The sequence below is a fragment of the Ananas comosus genome, linkage group 12 (genome assembly GCF_001540865.1).
Source record: "Ananas comosus cultivar F153 linkage group 12, ASM154086v1, whole genome shotgun sequence".
Taxonomy (NCBI): domain Eukaryota; kingdom Viridiplantae; phylum Streptophyta; class Magnoliopsida; order Poales; family Bromeliaceae; genus Ananas; species Ananas comosus.
Genome location: NC_033632.1, coordinates 9,328,732 through 9,353,659, shown reverse-complemented (window position 1 = coordinate 9,353,659; position 24,928 = coordinate 9,328,732). Strand labels below are relative to the sequence as shown.

Genomic DNA, 24,928 nt, shown 5'->3' with positions numbered 1-24,928 from the left:
AATTGGGTTCATGAAAATAATTCATGACAGACCATTTGAAGAGCCCATGAAATGGGTTCATGAAATTAATTTATGATAGTGAGCCATTTGAAAAGCTCACGAAATTAATTCATGATAGAGTCTCGTTTAGAAAGCCCATTGAATTGGGTTCACGAAATTAATTCATAACAGAAGCCCATTTGGAGAGCCCATGAAATTAGTTCATAAAATTAATTTATTAATTTATGACAGAGACCTTTGGAAAGCCCATAAAATGGCTTCACGAAATTAATTCATGATATGGGGCTGTTTGGAAAGCTCATGAGATGGGTTCATAAAGTTAATTCATGATAAGGGCCCATTTGAAAACTCCGTTTTTGTTCATGGGATTAATTCAAGGGGAAGCTCATGAAATTGGTTCATGAAAAGCCTATTTTTATTTCATGAAGTTGGTTCATGAAACCCCTGTGCCTCTTCACCTTCCTCTTTCTCTCCTTTTCCCCACCCACAGGCAATCCCACCTCACCGGAAGCCATCCCCCTATATAATAGCTCTGTTCGTCGGCGTGTGCGAGCCCTCCGCTGGCCTGAAGCGGCGGGATCTTGCACGCTGTAGCCCCTCTTACGAGTTCGTCGACGCGAGCCATCCGACAGCCCGAAGCAGCCGTACCCTGCCGCCCTCTCTCATGGTTCCTGCACCTTGCATTTCGTCGCCCCGTCAACCCTCCGACAGCCGCACCCAGTTTTCTATAAGTCGCCCCTTTTGTTAGCCTGCACCTTGCATTTTGCATCCCGTCGCCCCTTGTTAGCCCGCAGCTAGTCCCGCCTGCGCCGCGCCCACAGCTCGTTGCGCCGCCCAGCACCTTGCGGGTTCCTTCACACCGCCTCCATTCTTCTCCTCTTTTTCTCACCCTCTGCTACCCCAAATCTAGCTAATCCCGTATCCTGCAGGTCCCCCCCTCTCACCGCTCCGCATGCCTCGTCGTCTCTTGCTCACCGCTGTCCGCGCCCGTCGCCCGTTCCCACTACGATTTTTTGACTATTTTCTGTTTCTTTACTGGTTAATTGTCAACTTCTTTCTCAATAATTTTTCCCTCTTTTTTCCTCTTTTAGCTTTTAGGGTTTTTAATTTAGTAGAATTCTTTTTTTTTTTTTCATTTATAGGTTAACAATGTGGTATTTTTTTTTTAATTTTTTTTTTTTGTGCAATAATTTACTTCTTTGATTGCAATCTTGCAATATCTTGTTTACTGTTTTAGTATTTGCCTTCCCTTATGTAAAACAGAGAAGGCCAATCTTCCCTGGTTTAAGAGGATTTAGAGTGCTTCAGTAAATAATTTTTAGCAGGTTGGTTTTTGCCAGTTTGTTAAATCTATCTTCAAACTTGAGGCTCTTCAGTTGGAATGTTGTTGAAGTTTGAGAAGTGTAGATATCATAGTTGTCAATATTTGAATTTTGATACTTTACACTATGCAAGATGCAGGCCTATAGATATTAATTTAACCCTATACTCAATTTGATTACTCAATTCGATTACCAGAAATAACTCAAAGTAAAGCGCTTGAAAGTTGAATCAGTGCCAATCGTAAATTAGAAAAAAAGTTGAGAACATTCCTTCAGAAATAGTCGTGGGATCTCCTTACCTTTTATCTTCTTTTTTTTTTTTTTTTTTTTTTTTGTGGCAATTAGCTAAAGCCATACTACTACTGTTAATGGCAAGCACAAATTCATTAAACGTGGTCGCTCTAAATCCACCTGCTATGAGAAGGCCATGAAGTATGTCTATTTTCTAAGCACATTGAAGCTCAGCGCTTTGTAAAGTATTGCTGATGATATCATATTGCTCACATAGTAAGTAGTTCTTAATCTCTGATTTGGTTGCTAAAATATTCGGATAGCTAATTCTTGCTTTTTACTTGACCTAATGCATTAAAAATTTTCAGGAGTTAGCATCATCATTCTCGAGTGAAGGTTTTGTGCTGGTATGCGCCGTGCTGCCTATGAACTAAAATGTTCTTATTGTTAGTTTGAAGGATTCTTGTTTTTGCTCCTTGTACATGACTCAGAAGCAAATTCACCAAGCTAGAATGTTGTTTTACAGCGGGTAAGCCATTTCACCATGTAAGCATTGGTCCTTATTAATCAAAATCCATTTAGGCCCCATGAGCTCTATTTTAGCAATTGAGAGGATTAATGAAAATCAGTGATTGAGAGGATTATTTTCTTCTTTAGCAATATCTTGTTTACTGTTTTAGTATTTGCCTGCTCTTATGAGAAACAGAGAAGGCCAATCTTTATTGGTTTAAGAGGATTTAGAGTGCTTCAGTAGATAAATTTGTTTGTAATGTGTCTATTCATCGGTTGATAAGATTCTCTTTGCAATCATTCAGAAAGGATTTTTCCAGTGTTTTCATTAGATTGTTCAGAAAATAATCATGAACGTGACAGAAAAGATGCCTAATCTAATAATCTTTCCTGTGCAACACCCATTTTTGTTATTTTAAATATGGTATCCTTTGATATTCTTTTTGTTTGTTTATTTTCATTTTTCCTTTACCGTCTTGTTAAAGTATGGATAGTGAGAGATCTATTGTATGAAGATCCTTTGAGTATATCTGTTGGCATGTTTTTTGTGGTAGTAGTGTTTGGCAAAAGACCTCGATTAATCTTTCATATGTCAGGGTTGGATACATTAAACTTTTTCTTATTAGATATTAAGTCATTTTAATGTCTCAAATCCGACGACATTAGATTGAAGCTTTGGACTATAATCAACCAATAATTATTTGATGCCCCATTAGTACCTGATATCAACAATTTAGGTATTGCAAAAGTAAAGTGGATTTCATTATATTTCAGGTGAATCAAAACTTCAGTATGCTTGGCTAGATGCTGAAAATATTTGTAAGACATTTTCTTTCTTACGAAGAAGAGAACCTTATATTTCTTCAGAATATTGCTCTTTTGATCACAATTTATTCTTACCTCAATCTTTAGCTCTTCACTTTCTTATAAAGTAGATTGCTCTGTATGTTAGTTTTTTAGGATATGAGGCGCTTAGATAAGCTCACTGAAGGAAGATAGTGATTAAAGTAAGAAAGGGAGAGCTAGTAATGGCGAAGTGCTCTTATCAAAACGCCAACTGTTTATATCCTCAGTTAATTACAACAACAAAAGAGTAGACTGAAGAGATTGCACACTCTGATGTTTAAGGGTAGAGAAACATAGAATTAACTGTTTATACATATGAACTAGGTGTTTAGTTTATTAGCTATTAATTAAGTCATAAGCAGAAGAAGAGGAAAGGAAAAAGCCTAAGCATGTAAACGTAGGATAAGCAATGTAATCTTATTTAGATTAATTAGTATAGTTTCTGCATGTTTATATTGGTACTCAAAAGTTGTTTTAGATTCTATAAGTTGTTTATTTGCTTTATTATTTAAAATTTATTTGCATGACTTATTTTTACATTATTTTAACATTTATTCTTTTTCTTTTTTTGTAGGTAGTTTATGGTGATTTTTGGGAAAAAAAAAGATGATGAATTGCATGTTCTCTTTTTTGTTTTTAAGATGACCTTTTTTTGAAAAAATGGTGATAGCAGTTGATTTCAGTACTTTGTTCTATTTTGTAAATGTTGACTATATATGTAATGGTGTTATAGAAACTATATGTACTAGGTGAATATTTTGGAGAGAAATATGAATATTGTGGATGCTAATTACTTTTATTGTTAATGAAGTTTTATTATAAGTTTACAAGTTGTGAATTTGCTTTAAGTTTGTTTATATATATATATATATATGTGTGTGTGTGTGTGTGTACATCATTGTGTATGCAAACTATTTATGTGGTTAAAAGTAATAAATGGCCAGATATAAAATATGTGCAAATGCGATATTTGTATCATTAATTAATGACGGGACCAATATTTGTATTATTAACGACGGGAAGAGTTGTCGTTATTATGTTATCTTCTTCTACTTGTGAAATGCTTTTAACGAGGAAAAATGTATACATTAATTATATTAGTGACCAAACTTTTGGTCGTTATTAACATTATGGATAAGATAATTATAGTTTTCATAATCTCTATTACGACTGTAACATTGGTTGTTATTGTAAATTAGAGTGGTTTCTAATGTAACTAAATAACGATGACAAACGATGTGGTCGTTAGTAGTCTATAACGACTAGCAGTTCATTTTGGTCGTAACTGTTTTACATGAAGGAAGCTTTTACGACGGGTCACGACGGATGAAACGTCCGTCGTTATTGACTTTTAACGACGGAAATATGGGTTTATAACGACGGTTTCTCCTTTCATTAAATGAGGTATTTCTTGTAATATATGCCTATCACGAAAATGGCGATACGATCGAATCGAACTGTGCCTATCACGAAGATGGCATATGGTTCGAATATTGCCTATCATGAAGATGGCGAGTTGACCAAGTCGAATCGTGCCTATCACAAAGATGGCGAATGATTCGAGCAATGTCTATCACGAAGATGGCGAAAAACAGTGCTCATTCATTTTTTTTTTTTATTATTATCATTTTTATTATTGTATATTTCTTTTATCACATTTTGTTCAAGTACGGGGGTATATTTTTTTATCACATTTTGTTCAAGTACGAGCGGTTTAATCGTGTCGAGCCTATCGTGAAGATGGCCACTCGGTACATGGAGTAGTAAAATAGCCGGGTTTGATCATGTCGAGCCTATTACAAGGATGGCCGCTTGATCAACCCCTTCGACCATGTCGAGCCTATCGCGAAGATGGCAGCACGGTTTAGGGATTAGCGATGTATACGCACGGCGGAAGTGACGATTTGATGTCAAATTTGATCAGTTCGAATTTATCACGAAGATGGTCGAGTTGATTAAATCGACAAGAAAAATTGCCCTTACACCATTCGTATGTATGTATTTTTCTTTATTGCCGAAAAGTCGTCGTGATCGTCGTTGTTGCCGTTGTCATGGGATGCCACGACCAAAACCCTTTCCTTCTTTTATTTTATTTTATTTTATTTTATTTTTTTGACAGGGAATAGAGGGGAGGTGCACGCAGCACCTCCCTCTGCTGGCGCGTCATCCTAAACTCGTTTTGTAGACACGAGCCTCATTTTGTGAAAGACATTAAGAAGCTTTAATTTCTTCTTAATGTCTTTCCTAAAAGGGAGTACCAAACGGGACCTACACCAAAAAATTTGAAAAAATCTATATTTTACCACGGAGATTTTAAACTTAAACCTCATCCTATTCCTAGCCATAATTAAAATATTTTTTAATACTTATATTTACCTCTTCCTTTTTCTTTTTTACTGTGAGCTTAAAATTAAGTTAAACTTTTTAGATATATATTTAAACATTCTTATAAAATTAGACTTTAATCGTGAGAGATTTCGCCTACAAATCCCTTTTAATTTAAGTTTTTAAGGTACAGGTGAATACTACAAGTTAGAAAAAAAAAAATCATTCACGAAGCTCTCGTGAAGCTTCAGCATATCTTTGTGCATAGTATTTTTGCATAGTATTTTTTGCATAGTATAGCATAGTAACCATATAAAAAAAAATAATAATAATAAAAAAAAATCTTACGAAGCTCCCGTGACTAAACTTCATCATTCGTGCATAGTACCAGCATAGTGTCAGAATTAATTAAGCACCCTTTAATCCTTAATTAAGTACGCTTTCTTCATCAGCCTTATAGACACCCCGAAAAAATCTTGAAAAATCTGAAAAAATCCTCTAAAACTCATCTTGCTTTATTTTAGCCCTTTTTGTTTACCCTGTAGAGTTTTCCACTTTTTCTGAAAAATCTGTTAAAAAAGCTTAGAGTGTTTTACTATTCACTACTGAAATCCCTCTATGATTTTACTCTACTTTCCTAGTATTTCCTCCATTGTGCTCTTCTTTCGCTCTTCCATCCCGACGGCTTTTTTTTCTCAATTTTAGGTTTTTACCTGTTAATTAAATTATATTACATAGTCTAACCCATCCTCATCCTCATCCTCATCCCTACGCACGTTTTCAACCTTTTTCTTTTCAATCTTAAAAAACTCTGAAAAAATCCTAGAAAATTTCAAAAAATATTTTCAGCCTTTCTCTAGGTTTTTGGTATCTTATTTCCGCTGTTTGTAGGGTAATTTGCTTCTTTCGAAGGTTTGTGAAATATTTTGAAAATCCTAAAAATATTTAGGGTTTGTTAATCCCCTCATATCTGTACCTCCTTAAACTGTTTCTAGGTTTTTCTAAAAAGCCCAAAAATATTTTCCACTTTTACTTGTGTTTAAAAGCTTTTCGCTCCATTTTACTCCTCTAGGGTTTTCACAAGTTCACCGTCCTACTCATCTCCTTTCTCTCAGACCTTGTTTCCCCGCTTTTCCCTTGTTAAAGTTTCTAATCGCCACCTCCATTTCCACCTAAACCCTAAACCCTAAACCCTACTACCCTACTCCCCACCTGGTATCAGAGCCAAAGACTTAGTGTTTTTCTAAGCTAGTTATCAGAGCCAGAGACTTAGTATTTCTAAGCAAGACAGAGAAAAGAAAAGTAGTTAAAATCTTACATATTTATCCTCAATACAACCACATTGTATTATAAATATAAATAAAACTGGCAAATAAGAAAAGAAAAACTTTGGATAACACTATTGTCACGCCCGGATACCAGCGGAAGCATATTCGGTACGTGCACAGATCCGCCGTACACCTGCAGTATAGAAGGCGTCTACAAAGAAGCAATTGATAGGAAGTAGAACATAGAAAATCCTATCATAATATCAGAGCAAAGTACAAGTTGATATACTAAAAGCAAAAGAACAACAACTATACAATCCAAAATTTCGACAAAAGAGAAGTATCACAACTGTAGTTCTCGGTCCAAATAGTAAATATACATCACGGGTATGCAAAAAAGTAGATATAATGGTAGTCTCTCTATACATAGGGACATCACCCTCGGCCGTAACCCGAGTAGCAAGGTGATCGACTAGCATGCTCCTAGCAATGTCTAGCTAGACGCGACTCCCTTGCCACGATCCCTAGCCTCTCCTGTAGATGACTCTGTAAAAACAACCACCAAAAGGGCGTGAGAACTATTAACAATAGTTCCCAGTGGGTAAGCCGCCAGCCTCGGCGAATTACACCACTAGGCTCATGATGTACTAAATGCAAATAAAAGCGGTAATTTGCATGATATATTTTCAAGGGTTGAGTGCATACAGGTTCCTGCAAACATAGTCAATTGCGGAAATATCCCTGCAAAACGGAAACTCCATAAGTTGTCCCTGCAAAAGTCTAAAGTTATGCAGATATGTCCCTCAGATTAACATCTGTTAGAGAACTGTTTATTTTTAACAGTTTTCATGTGAAATGACCATTTTGCCCTCACAAATATATCCCTCCAAAAGCATTTTCCCCCTCTCTTTCTCTTCCTCTTTCTCTTCGGGCCGCCGGAGCGAATGACGGCGACGGCGCGGGTCGAGCTCGCCGGCGACGAAGAAGAGGGAAGAGAAAGAATGAGAGGAAGAAAAAAAAGGAAGAGGAAGAAGAAGAGGAAGAGGGAGAGGAAGAGGGAAGAGAAAGATGAAGAGGGAAAGGGTTCGTCACCGCGCGCGCCGCCGCATCTCCTCCCTCGCCGGCGACGAAGAAGAGGGAAGAGAAAGAGGAAGAGGAAGAGGAAAAGAAAGAGGAAGAGGAAGAAGAAGAGGGAGAGGGAGAGGATTCGCTGCCGCCGTCGGATCTTCTCCCTCGCCGGCGATGAAGAAGAGGGAAGAGGAAAAGGAAGAGGAAGAAGAAGGGAGAAAAGGGAAGAGGGAGAGGAAGAAGGAGGAAAAGAAAGAGAGAGGGTTCGCCGTCGCCGCCGTCGTCGCTGCCGCCGCCGCCGCTGCCGCCGCCGCCGCCTCCGCCGCCGCCCTCGCCAGCGACGAAGAAGAGGGAAGAAAAAGAGGGGGAAGAAGAAGAAGGGTAGAATCGTAAATTTACCTTATAATTAACCATGGTTAAGTACTTTAACCGTGGTAAACGAAAATTTTCTAACAGTCCTTAACAGCAGGGACATATCTGCATAACTTTAGACTTTTGCAGGGATAACTTATGGAGTTTCCGTTTTGCAGGGATATTTCTGCAATTCACTATGTTTGTAGGGACGTGTATGCAAATAACCATATTTTCAATGCTAACAAGTAATAAACATGTAAGCAACATGTAATGATACTTTCTACAGTAATGAATTAACTGGTTACATAAAGCTTAGCAACTACGGTAAGCATAGAGATAACATGAACATAAGCATAAAATGTGTAAGTCACTACTGTACACTGTAACTGGTAATCATTCATTACTATCCAATTTCCATTAGCACTTTCCTTTCATTCACAGGGACCTACTCGAGGTAGTCCAGCTTGCGCCGCGCCTAATGGCCCCGCTGTAGTGTACACTCCCCACGGCAATCCACTTTGGCACCCAATCCCGCACGGGCGAGCAACTGTCGTGTAGGCCAACTCCGGAGTGCCGGCTTGTAGGGAGCTACCCTCACAAGCGTGTGTGAATGAGCACGATGGCAAGCAAGCAAAGTCCACAGCCCAACATGTCTCAACTATCACAATTTAGCTCACAATATTCTCGCTCTCGATCCTTTGATCGGAATTCCAATATAACCAATATTGACAACAACTAGTATCCACTAGATTAATAAACATGTTCTCGTTCTCGACTTTATAATCAATAAAGTTACAAGCATGTCATTGTTCTCTACTTTCTAGGAACATAGTAACTTGTACTAGAATGTCATTCAACTGAATTAAACATAAACATAAATACTTTATGCATGTGTGTATCCACTCTACTTCATAGAGGTTCTATTTCAATTATATCAAATGTTGTGATGATATATATATCAAACCCTTTATTAATCGTATAATCATAAAAATGCGCTACTAAACTGATTCTATAGTTACATATAGAACATAGGGGAGCTTCACTTGCTCTGGTTAGGTCGAACCCACCTAGTACTAGGCTCCTCCAAATAGTCTCAAGAAGTCCCACTAATCAGCTCACCAAGGCTCCAATCCTGCTGAAAACAAACATCAACACCGTGTCAAAAAGACGACCGAAATGTCCAATTTTGGCCTAATTTGCACATAGTACAAAGTAACCCCTTAAATCCCTGTTTTGGGCTAGTATAATACCTCAAGTTAAGCTTCCAAAAGGCCCTCCAATGCCAGTTGAAGGCGGTCCAAGGATCAATTACCCTCTCGCTACGAACAATGCCGAAATGGCATCAATAAAGTCGATTATAAGCTATAATAGTCGAAGTCTTGCGAGATTAAATTTCTAGCTGAAATTCCTGCTTACCCTTGATTAGAACACCTTCCAAACTAGATCCCTAGGTCACCAAACTAGCTTAATTTAGTTCGCAAACCTGCTGCGAAGAGAAAAGCTCAAACTACATCAATTTGATCAACTAACCCGCGTATAGGTTCAAAATAGCTTCATAAACAGCTAAACATCTCAAATAAGCTTCAAAGTAGCTTATCCCTGATCTAAGGAGGTTCATTCACAGCTAGTTCACTCATATTTACTTGCTGAAACCTCAGTTTAAAACAGTTAAACAGTTGGAAGCAAGAAAAGCCCGAAATCAATACTCAATCTGACGAATAGAACGTCGATAACAGAAAAGTTGAGTCGGTTGCCTTATCGAACATCCAACCAGTACTCTACTGGTCCAGAGCTGCGAAAAGCTCTCCAAAATACTCCCTCACACGTCCACGTAGGCTCAGCGACGCTCGCAACCAGCGGAAAACCAACGTTGCGACGAAAACGAGCAAAATCGGCGATTTCTTTGTAGAGAGAGAAAAACCTAGAGAGAGAGAGAAAATGGTGCAAGGGCCTTTCTTTGAGCTCTAGCATCATCTATGGAGCTCCAGAGGTCGTGCTGGATTCAAATAGATAGGATCAAAATGTGAATTACCAATATAACCTTGCTGCCACGTTTTACCATTGTGTACCGGTACACCATAATGGCTGTACCAGTACACCAAGCAAAAAACTGCTGATTCGCCAGATCAGCGCACTTTCTTGCTTTTAACCCTCCAATCACTCTCTAACTTGTTCAAAAACTTGTCCAAGTCATTTAGAATATGTAGGATAGTTCCACATTTCAATCCACACACTCGAACTCTGCAATTTGCGAAAGTTCAGTGTATTACAACTACAGACCTGCCATCTCCTCTGGTAACATTTATCTTGACAGCATTTCTTTTAGAATTCCCAAACGAACTCATATACAATATTTTAGATACATTATTAATATTTTGGGAGATCTTTGACCCAAATTTACTTATGTGGCCTTTGCCCTACAAAGGTAAACGGAAACGATAATTTCTTTAGACTTTAATTATTCGACCCTTCTTTCAGAATATACTTTCATCCTAGATAAAGATAACCAAATAATAAATTTATATATTCTTATAAAACCTATTTTAGAATTTCTTTGCACTCCATTCTATATAATAAATTTATATAGTCTTATAGAACCTATTTTAGAATTTCTTTACACTCCTTTCCATATCATAGCCTTTGTTTTGGATTCCCTATTAGTAGGATTACCACCTAGCTTTGTATTTAATTTTCTAGACTCATTAAGCCGTATTTGGGAAGAAGACCCATTTCTTATATTTTGGTCTTTCAAAGATATAAGAAGATTTAACCATAACGAAGACACTGGCTAACACAGACGAAGACGAAATTCTAAGAGACTACGAAGACTACGAAGGAGAAGACGATAGTTCAGACTATAGTGAAAATACTACTAGTCCAAGACAATTTAATTGGAGATATAATATAGTTCATATTGGACGCAGAAGATTTTTGGAAATTACCGTTGAAGACACTTTCGAGGTAGACACTTTCACTCACAACTTGGTAAACAACCCTGTTTACGCTAATCACCCTATTGGAACATTAATACATTACCGCACTTTAAAAACCTTTTATATTGAGCCACTCAGATATCTAGATTTATTTTGGTGCATTATATTCATTTAGACCAGGAACTAAGACACTATCCTCATCTTTTTGACAACCTTTCCAGAAGACCAAACGTTCCTCCACATCTTTAAAACAGGATTAATGTTAGTCCCATCTATATTACTTTTAAGCATCGTAATCATTCTTTTCACTATCCAACAAGTATTGGTGAACATAGAAAAGACTAATAAATCCCAAATAGACCTTCTTAATAGGCTAATCAAATATTTCGAGTCTACCCCAAATACTTCCTTCTCATTTTAAAAGACAAAACCATGGCGAGGATTAAAAGAAAATCAAAAAGACATAGAGCCCTCTTTTTATTTATGTTTCTGACATTATATGACAAAACATTACTAAATCTAGACCTTCCCTATCCCTTTATCATTTACTATCTCACAGGAGATTTCCCTCTTTTTACTTTTGGTTTCTATAAAAATATTTCAAAATAGATCCTCTAAGGACTCTCCAACAATTATTACTTAGACTAGACCAGACAATCAGAACTCAAGCAGAGTTACTTGACAAAATAACACGAAACCTAGACTATATAAAAAACCAGAACACATTAATAGAAAGTAAAATTTCAAGTTTAGACTACAGACTAAGCCAACTAGAAGCAAGACCGCAAAGGATAGAACAAAAACTATTTAAAATAGAACAAGATTTACATATTAGTCTTCAAAACATAGTTGAAATTAGACAAATTTCTCTTGGATGACAAGCCCGGAATATCTAGAAGCTGAACTTTTGCGAAAGACTTTATCAAAAGTCCAACATTATAGTCCAGACAATACTTCTATAGGTTTTTCATCTCATCATCCACAAGCATTATCTGAGCAAATTATAATTAAGCAAAACAACACCATTATACAACTTTTATTTGGATTACATAGCAAGATACATGCATTAGAAACTTTGCTAGCACAACAAAGACCTACTGAGAGTTTCACTCCTACTATAGATACAACCCCTATTGTCCAAGAAGTTATAAAGCATTTTTCTTCACTCCAAATTGAAGAACAATCAAAGGACACTCCTACAAAGAACCTATCCGGCCATGGAGCTTTCATAGACAAGTCCCAAGACATTTAGCCCCTCCAAATACCAAATCTCCTAATACCCCTAGTAAGTCATCAATTCAGCCATTTAATACAACTGGTAAATCCTCTTAAAACCTCTTACATATAATATTGAATATTTCAGATTCAAGACCTACAAGACCACTTTTTGGTACAAGATCTGTGATAAAAATGGTTTTCAAGACCTATGACGAGGAACTTCCAGAGTTCGCTCATCCAGACTTTTACAATGATATGGTTGAACAATATTGGCTAGACATGTGGTGGCTCAGTGCCACAGAACAAAACAGACAGAGAGACGAAAAAGAAACATTATCCGACGAAGCATGGAAAATAGAAGGCGATGACATAAGACATTTGACTCATGACCATACTTACAAAATGTTCGTAAATCTAGAAAGACATCAAGAAGAAATTAAAGAATTGGAAATAGAGAAAATCAGACAAATCCTTTGGGAATTACATTACCAAGATAACATCCGTACAGATATTTGGAGACTATTTGAGGAATCTTTAGATGATATTAGATCTGACATTTGTAGACTGTTTTACCTTTCCCACCTTTAAAACTCATTTCCTAAGACTTTTTCATTTACAAAAGATATTTTGTTACATGCATAAACTCCTTAGTAGAGTATTTCCAGACTGTCAAATCCAAAGACACTTTTCCATTCTATGTAGTCTTTCAAGGTTTTAAAACCCGGTGTTTTTGACTCTTGGATAGAAGTCATACACAGGTCAAAAATTTTCCACAACCTCTCTACAAAGGTTTTCATTCTCTTTCTGAAGCCTTAGACATAGCCAGAAACCACCTTGGTCCAAACCTTTTCATTTCCCCGACTATTTGCTCTTCTCCACAAATTCCAGCCTCTACATCTGCCTACAACATTGAGAGAACTAGTTTCTGTGACAACTGCGTAACAATGGTCACACAGTTCCAGAAGCTCAATATTATTTGTGATGAACTGAGAACAAGAGACCAGAACCACCTACAGAAAATTGCTATTTTGGAGCAACAGATCAGAGATCTCAAGAATCCCCAAGCTCAAGATATTGTATCTCCATCTCAATCTCTCTCCACTCCTCCTCCAAAGTATCTTCCTAAATACCAGTGGTACCCAGTTTGTTCTTTCCCCCAACAAACCAACAGCAAAACAGACCCAACAATAATATGCTTTCTCAAACCTCACTAATCCCAGTAGTCCATCCATCCACCTCTGTAAAAATAATTCCCTTATCACTATCACCTTCTCCACCACAAGCATATATTTTCTCTGAGAAACCTCCAATACCGGATACCGGAACCTCCTCAGAACAAATACCAAACCCTAGTATAGATAGCACAAAAGAGAGGCAAGAAGACCCTATGATACTAGAAGTATCTTCTTCTCGACTCAAATATCCTCATTCAGTCTTAAAGACCTAGGGGAAAAAATTTAAAAATTAATCCCCTGCTGATTTTATTTTTACTTTTATTTGTAAATATTCCAGTTCTGCATCTGTTCTTCGCATGATTTGCAGTCCGCTTAATAGGACATTGTAAAAAAAAAAAGCAAAAACAAATGAAAAATCCAGAAAAAAATGGAAATAGTAGAAAAAAGAAGAAAAAATCTGTGAAAAAAGAAGAAGAAAGAATCTGGAAAAAGAAAGAATACCAGAAAAAAGTAGATAATAGGTGAAAAAATTAGAGAAAGGATAAAAAATCAAGAAAAATCAAGAAAAGAAAGAAAAAATCAGAAAAAAGAAAAAAGAAAAGAAAAGAAAAAACCCACTGTGATTTTATCACAGGCAAAAATAAGGGTTCTTAGTTTAGGATTTTATTTGAATGGTAACACCTTCTTCTCAAACTTCACCACCAAACACCTTCTGATGCAACTCCATGATCGAACACCCTCTTGTCCAAACTCCACCATCATCAAAACCGGGCGTTCTCTACATTAGAAGAGATCCACTACCAACCAAAAACCAAGGTATTCAAGAAACATCCTACAATGGTGACTCGTGACTGCTAAATGACAACCACAGGACACTACAAAATTTTTGTGAAACTTCCCACTCACGGACAAAACAAATGACGGATTATTCGCGTGGCCCCCACTTCAATTAATTAAGACTCCCCTGAAGTGCATCAAAACCATGGGCATCAATTTACAAAACAGTGGGCCCCACCGCAATAACGAATCCGCCTCGAAGCTTCCTCTGAAGAAAACAACAGAATTGTGGACCCCGCCAATTTAACGTTTTGCAGGATCCTTCCTCCTCCTGCATTTGGCCGCTCCTTCCCACTTCGCCTATAAAAGGAATGCATTCGGAACATCAAAAAACAATTAGACAAAACGAGAGAAGATAGAAAAAGAAGAAGCACATTAAGGAAGATCAATTCGTCGCCAAGAAAAAGAGACAATTATATAGGAGAGCATCCTACCTCCACAAATATTCTCAATGGCCTTTCTTTTCCTTCCTTTCCTGTAAATAGTTCTTACCGCAACTACACCTTGAAGTAAGGAGTCTGTACAAAGGAGTCTTTCTTCCCCCCCCGGGAAGTCCCGGAAGGGAAACCTTCTAGCTTTGTGATGTAAGTTTTATCTCTTGTTTTATTATATTTCTCGAACTCTTGTATCCATGGCATTTTCTTTGCTCCATGAAACCCTTTCCTTGAACTCTTCATGAAATTCCTTAATATCTTTATGGTAAATATTTCATCCTGAGCAAGTGTGAAGCATATACGCTTGGCAGATTTGATAAGAGAAATGCTCTGTAAATTTCGCCATTGATAGCCAGAGAGTGCTTTGCGGCGTAGGAGCGGGGTTCTCTGAAAACTGTACGCCAGGAGAGTCTTGTGCACCGATACTGTGTCTCAAGTGATATTGCCATAAAAGACATCTGATTTCATCCTAAGTCCAGGTTTAGGTTACCTGCATCATAAAAAATTTTATGAGATAAAGAGTTTTAGAAATATAAAAACAACCGAAAAATTTTTATCGTGATTCCTAGAAGGGAGTACCAAATGGGACCTACACCAAAAAATTTGGAAAAACCCATATTTTACCACGGAGATTTTAAACTTAAACCTCATCCTATTCCTAGCCATAATTAAAATATCTTTTAATACTTATATTTACCTCTTCCCTTTTCTTTTTTACTGTGAGCTTAAAATTAAGTTAAACTTTTTAGATATATATTTAAACATTCCTATAAAATTAGGCTTTAATCGTGAGAGATTTCGCCTACAAATTTCTTTTAATTTAAGTTTTTAAGGTACAGGTGAATAGTACAAGTTAAAAAAAAAATCTTTCACGAAGGTCTCGTGAAGCTTCAGCATATCTTTGTGCATAGGATTTTTTCGGGGTGTCTAAAAGGCTGATGAAGAAAGCGTACTTAATTAAGGATTAAAGGGTGCTTAATTAATTCTGACACTATGCTGGTACTATGCACGAATGATGAAGTTTAGTCACGGGAGCTTCGTAAGATTTTTTTATTTTTTATTTTTTTTATATGGTTACTATGCTGCACTATGCAAAAAATACTATGCAAAAATACTATGCACAAAGATATGCTGAAGCTTCACGAGAGCTTCGTGAATGATTTTTTTTTTTCTAACTTGTAGTATTCACCTGTACCTTAAAAACTTAAATTAAAAGGGATTTGTAGGCGAAATCTCTCATGATTAAAGCCTAATTTTATAGGAATGTTTAAATATATATCTATGTGCATAGTGTTTTTTGCATAGTGCAGCATAGTAACCATATAAAAAAAAATAAAAAATAAAAAAATCTTACGAAGCTCCCGTGACTAAACTTCATCATTCATGCATAGTACCAATGTAACATATCGAAACCCGAAAACGATAATCGGACTTTAGTCAAATTGGTTAAAGTGTTGAGAGAAATGGATTGGTGAGTTCTATTTTGCATTCCAACGAGCCTGGAAAGGCAAAAATGAGCTAAGGAAGTGTTGGAATAGGTTTGGCATCGCACGACGCGAAGTAGAGTCGAGTCGAAACCAAAACATCAATCTGGAGCATTGTGTACCGGTACGCCATGGTGGTTGTACCGGTACAGCAAGCAACCCGAGCCCAGGCTGCTCTCGGGTTTGAGCCTGCGCGAAGGTGTACCAGTACGGGACCCCGTGTATCGGTACACAAGCTGCGAAACCGAGAGACCTTGCTCTCGGGTTTGACCTCTGTATACGGGTGTACCGGTACACTTTGGGTCTGACAGCCCAGTGAGGTCTGATGTAAATAAAAAGAAATGGAGGGCCTAGTTGCAATTGTAGCAACATGTTAACACCCCAACACCTCTCTCTCTCCCTCCCACAGCCACACACATTCCCCTCTCTCATTTCTCTCTTTCTCTCTCTAAAACCTCTCTAGGGTTTGGTGGAGAAGGTGGAGAAGAGCTTGGAGAAGGTGCTTTTGGAGCTTGGAGAAGACCTAGGGCTCTCCTACAAGGTGGACTTGGGGATAGCTTGTGGCTAAGGTAAGGTTTTCATGGAAACCTAGACTAGGGTTTGAATTTCTACCATGAAACTTAGAGTTTTGGATTTCTCTCTTGTTTAGAAATCCTCTAGAGGCTTGAGCTCCATGAAAATCCATGGGAGCTCAAGGTGCTCTAATGGTAGATTTCTAGGGTTTGCATTTTGAACCCTAGAAATGGTTGGGATGGCTCTAGGTGAACTTCTAGAGGTTAGACAAGCTTTCTTTTACTTGTTTTAGAGATCAAAACCTAGGGTTTAGCAATGGGTTTGGTTAGGGTACCAAATTTGGAGCTTTTATCCTAGGATTTTTCGAGGACGAATTGAACCCGTAGAAACCTAATTGGGGGTATGCTAAGCGCGTGGGGCAACTCCGTTTAACGTTACAAAAATATTTGAAAATAGTCCATGTATATAGGGCCTAATTTGGCACTATTTTGGTTGTAGGACGCGACTTCGACGTTCGTGAAGTGCGAGAGGCTTCACATCTTTCCTCTACTACCACTCACGGTGGGTGGTGCATTCCAAGGACATCGGAAATCTCTTTATGTCTAAATGTCATGTTTTGAGCATATGAGTATATTTGAGCATTTTGCATAATAGGGTTAAATTGTGAGCTTTTTATAGTATAATGCAAATTCAAATGCATGTTAAATGTTTATAAGATTGTGAAAATGATAATCCCTATGTATGCATGAATGTGACAAGAACCAAAAAGGGTTAGTAAACAAAGGTGACACAATGACATAGATCTAGCGAGTGGCATTGATGAGTCTAGAACACTTAGTAAACAAGTGTGGCATTTGACATGAGAACAAGAATATAGCACTTAGAAAACAAGTGTGGCATGAGTACAAGAACTTGATAGTGTATATGACACGAGTGATAGTAAAGAATGCAAAGAAAAGGATGACTGAGATATTGTGACATTCAACCCTAGAGTTAAGGGTCATTGAGCATAGTCTTCCTTAAAGTTAAGGAATGGATTGAACTTAGAATCCTCAAATGTAGGATTGATCATACTCACTTTTAGTCCCTGCTCGAGGTTGTGGTAGCTCCCCCTCGGGTGATGTGCTCCGGAGTCGACATTACTGGGTTGTAGCGAGTATCTCCCCAGAGGACGGTCCCATCGGGTTGTAGCGAGTATCTCCTCGATTATTGGGATTTTGAGTTGGTGAGTTTGTTGAGGGCGAAACCTACGAGTTAGCCAAGAGATTGGGTATTGGCACTATGACCTTGCATTCATCATGAGCATTACATTGTGCATATCATTTTATATTGTTCAGGCATATTAGTTGCATTTGCTAGTTGGTTACTTACTTTCCTTTATTCTATTATGCCTGATTAGACCTAGTGGATAGTCGGCGTGGTTGGTTGCCGAACCCACTGGGAACTTTGTTGTAGTTCTCACACCCCTATTTCCACAGAGCCGGGACCCAGCGAGCCAGCGGACGATCGCGGTAAGGGCATCGCGCCCTAGGTAGAGACCGCCCGAGATGTTTATTTACTCTAGTTGCATACCCCTTTTACTATATCATCTTTTGTACTTGATGATTTGGTTATTAAAGAAAAGAACATGTATGTTGTAAAAGATCCTTACATTTAAATGCAAGAATGATATTTTGAGATCCTGTGATGCATAAGAAAAGAAATGATGCAAAGATTGTAATCCATTCATAAGTGTAGTTGTTTACCTTCACTCTTGGCTATTGCTTGCCCTCGTGCAAGCCATTGTGTATGCTTCCGCTTATGCAATTTCTATACTCTATCTGTACCTGTTGTTGAGCCTTGGGCGGACAGGGGAGGCTCTGTCCGTTCGGCGTCTGTTCGACGCACTCGAACCAGCCAAAAGGATCGGGCTCCGGGCATGACAACCAATATAGTGTTAGAATTAATTAAGCACCCTTTAATCATTAATTAAGTACGCTTTCTTCATTAGCCTTTTAGACACCTCAAAAAAATCCTGAAAAATCTAAAAAAATCCTCTAAAAATCATCTTGCTTTATTTTAGCCCTTTTTGTTTACCCTATAGAGTTTTCCACTTTTTCTTAAAAATCTGTTAAAAAAGCTTAGAGTGTTTTACTATTCACTATTGAAATCCCTCTATTATTTTACTCTACTTTCCTAGTATTTCCTCCATTGTGCTATTCTTTCGCTCTTTTCCATCCCCACACCTTTTTTCTCAATTTTAGGTTTTTACCTGTTAATTAAATTATATTACATAGTCTAACCCATCCTCATCCTCATCCTCATCCCCACGCACGCTTTCAACCTTTTTCTTTTCAATATTAAAAACTCTGAAAAAATCCCAGAAAATTTCAAAAAATATTTTCAGCCTTTTTCTAGGTTTTTGGTATCTTATTTTTGCTGTTTGTAGGGTAATTTGCTTCTTTCAAAGGTTTGTGAAATATTTTCAAAATCCTAAAAATATTTAGGGTTTGTGAATCCCCTCATATCTGTACCTCCTTAAACTGTTTCTAGGTTTTTCTAAAAAGCCCAAAAATATTTTTCACTTTTACTTGTGTTTAAAAGCTTTTCGCTCAATTTTTGTCACGCCCCGGATGTCTCGTTCCCCGGGCACGCCGACAAATCCGCCGTATACAAAGGAATTTCCCCTGTATACGAAGGGTCAAAGTACCAGTAGAAATACAATACTACAAACAGTAGTATAGAGCTGCCCAAAAAAATAAGCTAAATATCTGAGTTTCATATACATAGCTAGAATCCAAAATACAAAGCTACTCGCACTGGCGAGTTAAACAACTATGTACATAAACTCCAAAACAAAACTACCTGCAGTAGGGGAAAGCCTCTAGCTCTGACTGTCGGGTAGGGCTCTAGCTCGCAACGCTCTTGCCTCGATCCTGATCGGCAGAAGATGCAGCAGCCGGCACCTGTGGCTCTGCAAAATATAAGTATCAACTGGGCGTGAGAACTACTGTAAAAACAAGTAGTCCTCAGTGGGTACCGCCCAAAACGACATCGGTCACCCACTAAGTCTACAAAAGGGAGCAAGGATAGAAGAAAAAACAGGAAGTACACTCTACCGCTATCAACCACTACACTATCATGCTCTACACTAACCAACTGTAGAAAATGTCAAATCTGACCCAATCCAAATCGGGACTGTAAGCATACCCGTCCCCGGGACTGTGAATACACCCGTCCCTGCACCGTTGCGACTATTGGGCTCTATCCACTCTAACTGGTCCGTGGAGAGCAAGTCCAACTGGCATGAGCGACACCAACGCAAAAGCACAAGCCTGACTCCGGAGTGGCACTCGTGGGCGCTACCCAACCGAGTATGCAGCGTATCTCTGTCGAGCTCAAACAGGCTCTGGAAAGCCAAAGTCAAGAAATCGACTCTAAACTGGTCTAACAACCAACAGGTAACGTGCCCTCGGCACAATCTGACGCCAAAAAGGCGATACGGGTCCACCGTCAACTCTGACGGCACCTAACAGTCCAAAATAACCTAAACGACCCGGTAAAAATCCACTCGGCGAACCAACACGAGTGTAAATATATTCTAAACTACCTGGAGTACTCGTCTCGACAATACTGCGACAGTACAATTTTCTAACGGCTCCTAGAGCTAAATCAAGCAGTTTATACAGGTGACAGGTCCAAATCGCAGGTTTTCTCCTAATTCAATTTCCAAGTCCAACATGTATAATCTACTTAATTTAAAACAACATGCTCCAAAATTCAGATTTCACAATCTACATATAGTCCATGAATTTGAGCTAAAATTAATTACCGAAATCAAGATCTATACATGTCGACCAATAAGAACTTAGGAGTAAAGCCGATGTAACCCACCTCAAAAGCTAAATCCAGGCAGCGAACGAAGCCTCGAACCAGGACAACCTCTGCTGGATCAACTGGGGACCTCCAAGTCCGGTGGACGAGCTAACGCCAAGCTAAACAATTAAGGATCCTCGATTCAGTCCAGAAATTCACAGCAGCTGAGTAGGAACGGGATTCGACCGAGCTAACCTTCACCAAATCTGGCAAGTGAGGGCTTCGTGGATTCCTCTCGAAGTTCCGAATCCAACGAACCAAGCCTCGTCGCAATCCGACGTTCCTACGCAGAGAACGGGCCAGAATACGAAACGTCGACGCTGGAACCTGCGAAACAGCATCTCTGAAATCTGCTCGGCAAACAGCAGCCTAGTAAAACTAGGGTTTGACAGGGCAAACCTGCTCCAAAAATCACGATCTTGGACTCAGAATCTTCGTCTCGAAGTCGCGAATCTAGCACATCAAATTTCGTCGCGTTTCGACACTCCTACACAGAGAACTAGGTAAAACACGGCAGGTCGATGCTGGAATCAGCAATCAGCACTTCAGAGTCTGCTCGGAAAACAGCAACTCAGTAAAAAGAGATTTCGACAGAGCAAACCTTCTCCAAATCGGGCGAGTAAGGATCCTATGGATTCGTCTCGAAGCCCCGGTTCCAACGAACCAAATCTCGTTGAAATCCGATGCTCCTACGTCGCGTACGAGCTGAGATACTAACAGTCGACGACAAAATCCTGCGAATCAGCACTTAAGCTCGAATTGAATGAAGCTTGAAGTAAAGAAGAAATCCATGGAGGAATGAGAGATTACCCACCTCAACCAGTGACTCCAATTCCGGCACGGCGTCGAGAACGACGAAAACGCTCCCTCGCCCGGCCTCCTCGCTAAACTACGGCGACGCACGTATGCTCGGACGGCTCCTCGGCGCGACGTCGAAAATCACCCGAAATGGAGCCATAATCTCCCCAAGCCACGATCAAAGTCTGAGAGTGAAAGAAAAATGATAATTATCCCTTCGCAACAGATAGAGTGGATAAATATCAAAAGGGAGTTGGTGGCATGCTTATCCACCAACTCAAAAAGACCATAATGCCCTTTTTTTTTTTTTTTTTACCAACTCCAAGCCAAGGATGCCACATCCTCCCCCACTACAAAAAGTTTCGTCCTCGAAACTTAATACATACCTCAACACGGGGCATCGAACAGGTCGGAGCAGGACTCCCTCATCAACGTCTCAGGCTCCCAAGTCGCCTCCCGTTCCTCGTGATTGCTCCACTGCACTTTTACATACGGGATGACCCGGTTGCGCAATTCTTTCGTCTCGCGAGCAAGAATTCGCACCGGTCGCTCCTCGTATCTCAGATCCTCACTAATCTCGAGTGGAGTGAAGTCAATCACGTGAGAGGGGTCGAAAACGTATCTCCTCAGTGCTGAGACGTGGAAAACATCGTGGATGCCAGCAAGTCGCGGGGGTAGAGCTATCCTATAAGCAACCGGTCCGATACGCTCCAATACCTCGAAAGGGCCAACAAACCGTGGACTAAGCTTTCCACGTACTCCAAACCGGCGTATCCCTCTGGACGGCGAGACTTTGAGAAAAACATGATCTCCAACCTGGTGCTCCAAGTCTCGTCTCCTGGTATCGGTATAGCTCCTCTGCCTGCTCTGTGCTGTTAAAAGGTGTCGTCGAACGACTCTCACCTTTTCCTCAGCCTCAAGTAGAATCTCTGGTCCAAGTGTCCTCCGCTCACCCACGTGACTCCAAAATAGGGGGGATCGACATCTGCGTCCATACAACGCCTCAAACGGAGCCATCTGAATGCTCGTTTGATAGCTGTTGTTGTACGCAAACTCAACCAGTCTCACATGTCGATANTAGAGTGGATAAATATCAAAAGGGAGTTGGTGGCATGCTTATCCACCAACTCAAAAAGACTATAATGCCCTTTTTTTTTTTTTTTTACCAACTCCAAGCCAAGGATGCCACAATTTTACTCCTCTAGGGTTTTCACAAGTTCACCGTCCTACTCATCCCCTTTCTCTCAGACCTTGTTTCCCCGCTTTTCCCTTGTTAAAGCTTCTAATCGCCACCTCCACTTCCACCTAAACCCTAAACCCTAAACCCTACTACTTAATTTTTGTAAAATTTTTTTTATTTTTATTTTTTTATATGGTTACTATGCTGCACTATGTAAAAAATACTATGCAAAAATACTATGCACAAAGATATGCTGAAGCTTCACGAGAGCTTCGTGAAAGATTTTTTTTTTTAACTTGTATTATTCACCTGTACCTTAAAAACTTAAATTAAAAGGGATTTGTAGGCGAAATCTCTCACGATTAAAGACTAATTTTATAGGAATGTTTAAATATATGTCTAAAAAGTTTAACTTAATTTGAAGCTCACAGTAAAAAAGGAAAGGGAAGAGGTAAATATAAGTATTAAAAGATATTTTAATTATGGCTAGGAATAGGATGAGGTCTAAGTTTAAAATCTCCGTGGTAAAATATGGATTTTTCCAAATTTTTTGGTGTAGGTCCCATTTGGTACTCCCTTCTAGGAATCACGATAAAAATTTTTCGGTTGTTTTTATATTTCTAAAACTCTTTATCTCATAAAATTTTTTATGATGCTGGTAACCTAAACATGGACTTAGGATGAAATCAGATGGCTTTTATGGAAATATCACTTGAGACACAGAGTCGATGCACAAGACCCTTCTGGCGTACAGTTTTCAAAGAACCCCGCTCCTACGCCGCAAAGCAGTCTCTGGCTATCAATGGTGAAATTTACAGAGCATTTCTCTTATCAAATCTGCCAAGCGTATATACTTACACTTGCTCAGGATGAAATATTTACCATAAAGATATCAAGGAATTTCATGAAGAGTTCAAGGAAAGGGTTTCATGGAGCAAAGAAAATGCCATGGATACAAGAGTTCGAGAAATACAATAAAACAAGAGATAAAACTTACATCACAAAGCTAGAAGGTTTCCCTTCCGAGACTTCCCGGGGAGAAAAGAAAGACTCCTTTGTACAAACTCCTTACTTCAGGGTGTAGTTGCGGTAAGAACTATTTACAGGAAAGGAAGGAAAAGAAAGGCCATTAGGAGAATATTTGTGGAGGTAGGATGCTCTCCTATATAATTCTCTCTTTTTCTTGGCGACGAATTGATCTTCCTTAATGTGCTTCTTCCTTTTCTATCTTCTCTCTTTCTGTCTAATTGTGTTTTAATGTTCCGAATGCATTTCTTTTATAGGCGAAGTGGGAAGGAGCGGCCAAATGCAGGAGGAGGAAGGATCCTGCAAAACGTAAAATTGGCGGGGTCCACAATTCCGTTGTTTTCTTCAGAGGAAGCTGCGAGGAGGATTCGTTATTGCGGTGGGGCCCACGGTTTTGTAAATTGATGCCAATGGTTTTGATGCACGTCAGGGGAGGCTTAATTAATTGAAGTAGGGGCCACGTGAATAATCCGTCATTTATTTTCTCCGTGAGTGGGAAGTTTTGCAGAAATTTTGTGGTGTCCTGTGGTTGTCGTTTAGCAGTCACGAGTCACCATTGTAGGATGTTTCTTGAATACCTTGGTTTTTGGTTGGTATTAGAACTATCTAGAAACCAAATTTCATGATTTTTTGACTTCGTTTGCCTAGTGAACGAGTAGCCTCAAAATGAACAACTGAAAATAAAAATCTCATAAAAAACAGTGATAAATGACTCAACTTTTAAATCGGAAGTATTGTTCTTGCTATTGATGTTAAGTAGAATTTTCTATTAAATTTTCATGTAATTTGGATACTTCTATACCGTTGAACTTAAAAACGTGCCGCATCGGCCGTTAAAATAGTCATTTTTGGGACCTTTTGATCGCTTAGTAAATGATGTCAAAAAATTATAATATTTGGTTTCTAGATAGTTCCTATAGGGTAGATTATACCTAACGGAGCCGATCATCGAATCGGATGTCCTATCATCGAAAACAACTTACAAGCACAGAGGTCCCGGCACTTTCGAAAGCACTGGAGACGTACTCTATATATATATACCTTCTCTCTTCTTTTTTTTTTTTTTTAACTCGAACAACCCTATAGCCTAACTTATCACCTCCATAGCCAAGAAATATACAATTGATTTGTGGCTCTGCGAGATTCCTCATTCAACAATGAAGCAACAATATCATTCAATTAACTTGAATTTGTTCCCCATTGTGTTCGCCGCCATAGTAACAAGAGTATCCTAACTTGAAGGTAAAGAACTCAACAAAGGACTTCTTTATCAAGGTTAATTTTGAGAGACTTCAATTGTGCTGCAATAAAGTTGAACTCACTCACATGCTTATGAAAGTAAAACCTTCTTGCATCTTCAAAAGGAAGAGTCTTTTCATTACATGCATCTTGTTTACACCAGAAGGTTGCTCAAACGATTGCAACCAAATAATTATGTATCATGATTTTCCATATAGGCCAATTGCTCTCATTCAACTTTTCAAATTTTCTTGCTTTCTCTATTTGAAAGATGGGTGAATAAATACAAGTAAATACTTAGATAACTACCAA

General features: G+C 38.7%; 5 long non-coding RNA genes across 14 annotated transcripts; 3 read left to right on the top strand and 2 right to left on the bottom strand.

The window, feature by feature from the left end:
• On the top strand, nucleotides 749-3,736 carry LOC109717902. Of its 3 annotated transcripts, XR_002218333.1 has the most exons (6): nucleotides 749-848; nucleotides 930-1,325; nucleotides 1,668-1,829; nucleotides 1,922-2,082; nucleotides 2,838-2,882; nucleotides 3,484-3,736. It is a non-coding gene; the product is annotated as an uncharacterized LOC109717902 (long non-coding RNA). The 3 variants fall into 3 exon arrangements; XR_002218331.1 differs by having other exon boundaries at nucleotides 930-1,829; XR_002218332.1 differs by lacking the exon at nucleotides 2,838-2,882 and having other exon boundaries at nucleotides 930-1,829; nucleotides 3,484-3,734.
• Nucleotides 7,010-13,701, bottom strand: LOC109718335. 2 transcript variants are annotated; one of them, XR_002218444.1, is made up of 4 exons: nucleotides 9,341-13,701; nucleotides 9,175-9,243; nucleotides 8,992-9,059; nucleotides 7,010-7,048 (listed from the first exon to the last, which is right to left on the bottom strand). It is a non-coding gene; the product is annotated as an uncharacterized LOC109718335 (long non-coding RNA). The 2 variants fall into 2 exon arrangements; XR_002218443.1 differs by having other exon boundaries at nucleotides 9,175-13,701.
• LOC109718333 lies at nucleotides 13,874-23,487 on the bottom strand. 6 transcript variants are annotated; one of them, XR_002218441.1, is made up of 6 exons: nucleotides 23,349-23,487; nucleotides 21,188-21,356; nucleotides 20,975-21,107; nucleotides 20,773-20,860; nucleotides 20,392-20,700; nucleotides 13,874-15,011 (listed from the first exon to the last, which is right to left on the bottom strand). It is a non-coding gene; the product is annotated as an uncharacterized LOC109718333 (long non-coding RNA). The 6 variants fall into 6 exon arrangements; XR_002218439.1 differs by lacking the exon at nucleotides 13,874-15,011 and adding an exon at nucleotides 19,422-19,471 and having other exon boundaries at nucleotides 20,773-20,897; XR_002218440.1 differs by lacking the exon at nucleotides 13,874-15,011 and adding an exon at nucleotides 19,422-19,471 and having other exon boundaries at nucleotides 20,773-20,872.
• On the top strand, nucleotides 14,533-18,205 carry LOC109718332. Of its 2 annotated transcripts, none has more exons than XR_002218436.1 (3): nucleotides 14,533-14,671; nucleotides 17,017-17,079; nucleotides 17,997-18,200. It is a non-coding gene; the product is annotated as an uncharacterized LOC109718332 (long non-coding RNA). The 2 variants fall into 2 exon arrangements; XR_002218435.1 differs by lacking the exon at nucleotides 14,533-14,671 and adding an exon at nucleotides 16,482-16,574 and having other exon boundaries at nucleotides 17,997-18,205.
• LOC109718336 lies at nucleotides 23,360-24,011 on the top strand. Its single transcript, XR_002218445.1, has 2 exons — nucleotides 23,360-23,500; nucleotides 23,635-24,011. It is a non-coding gene; the product is annotated as an uncharacterized LOC109718336 (long non-coding RNA).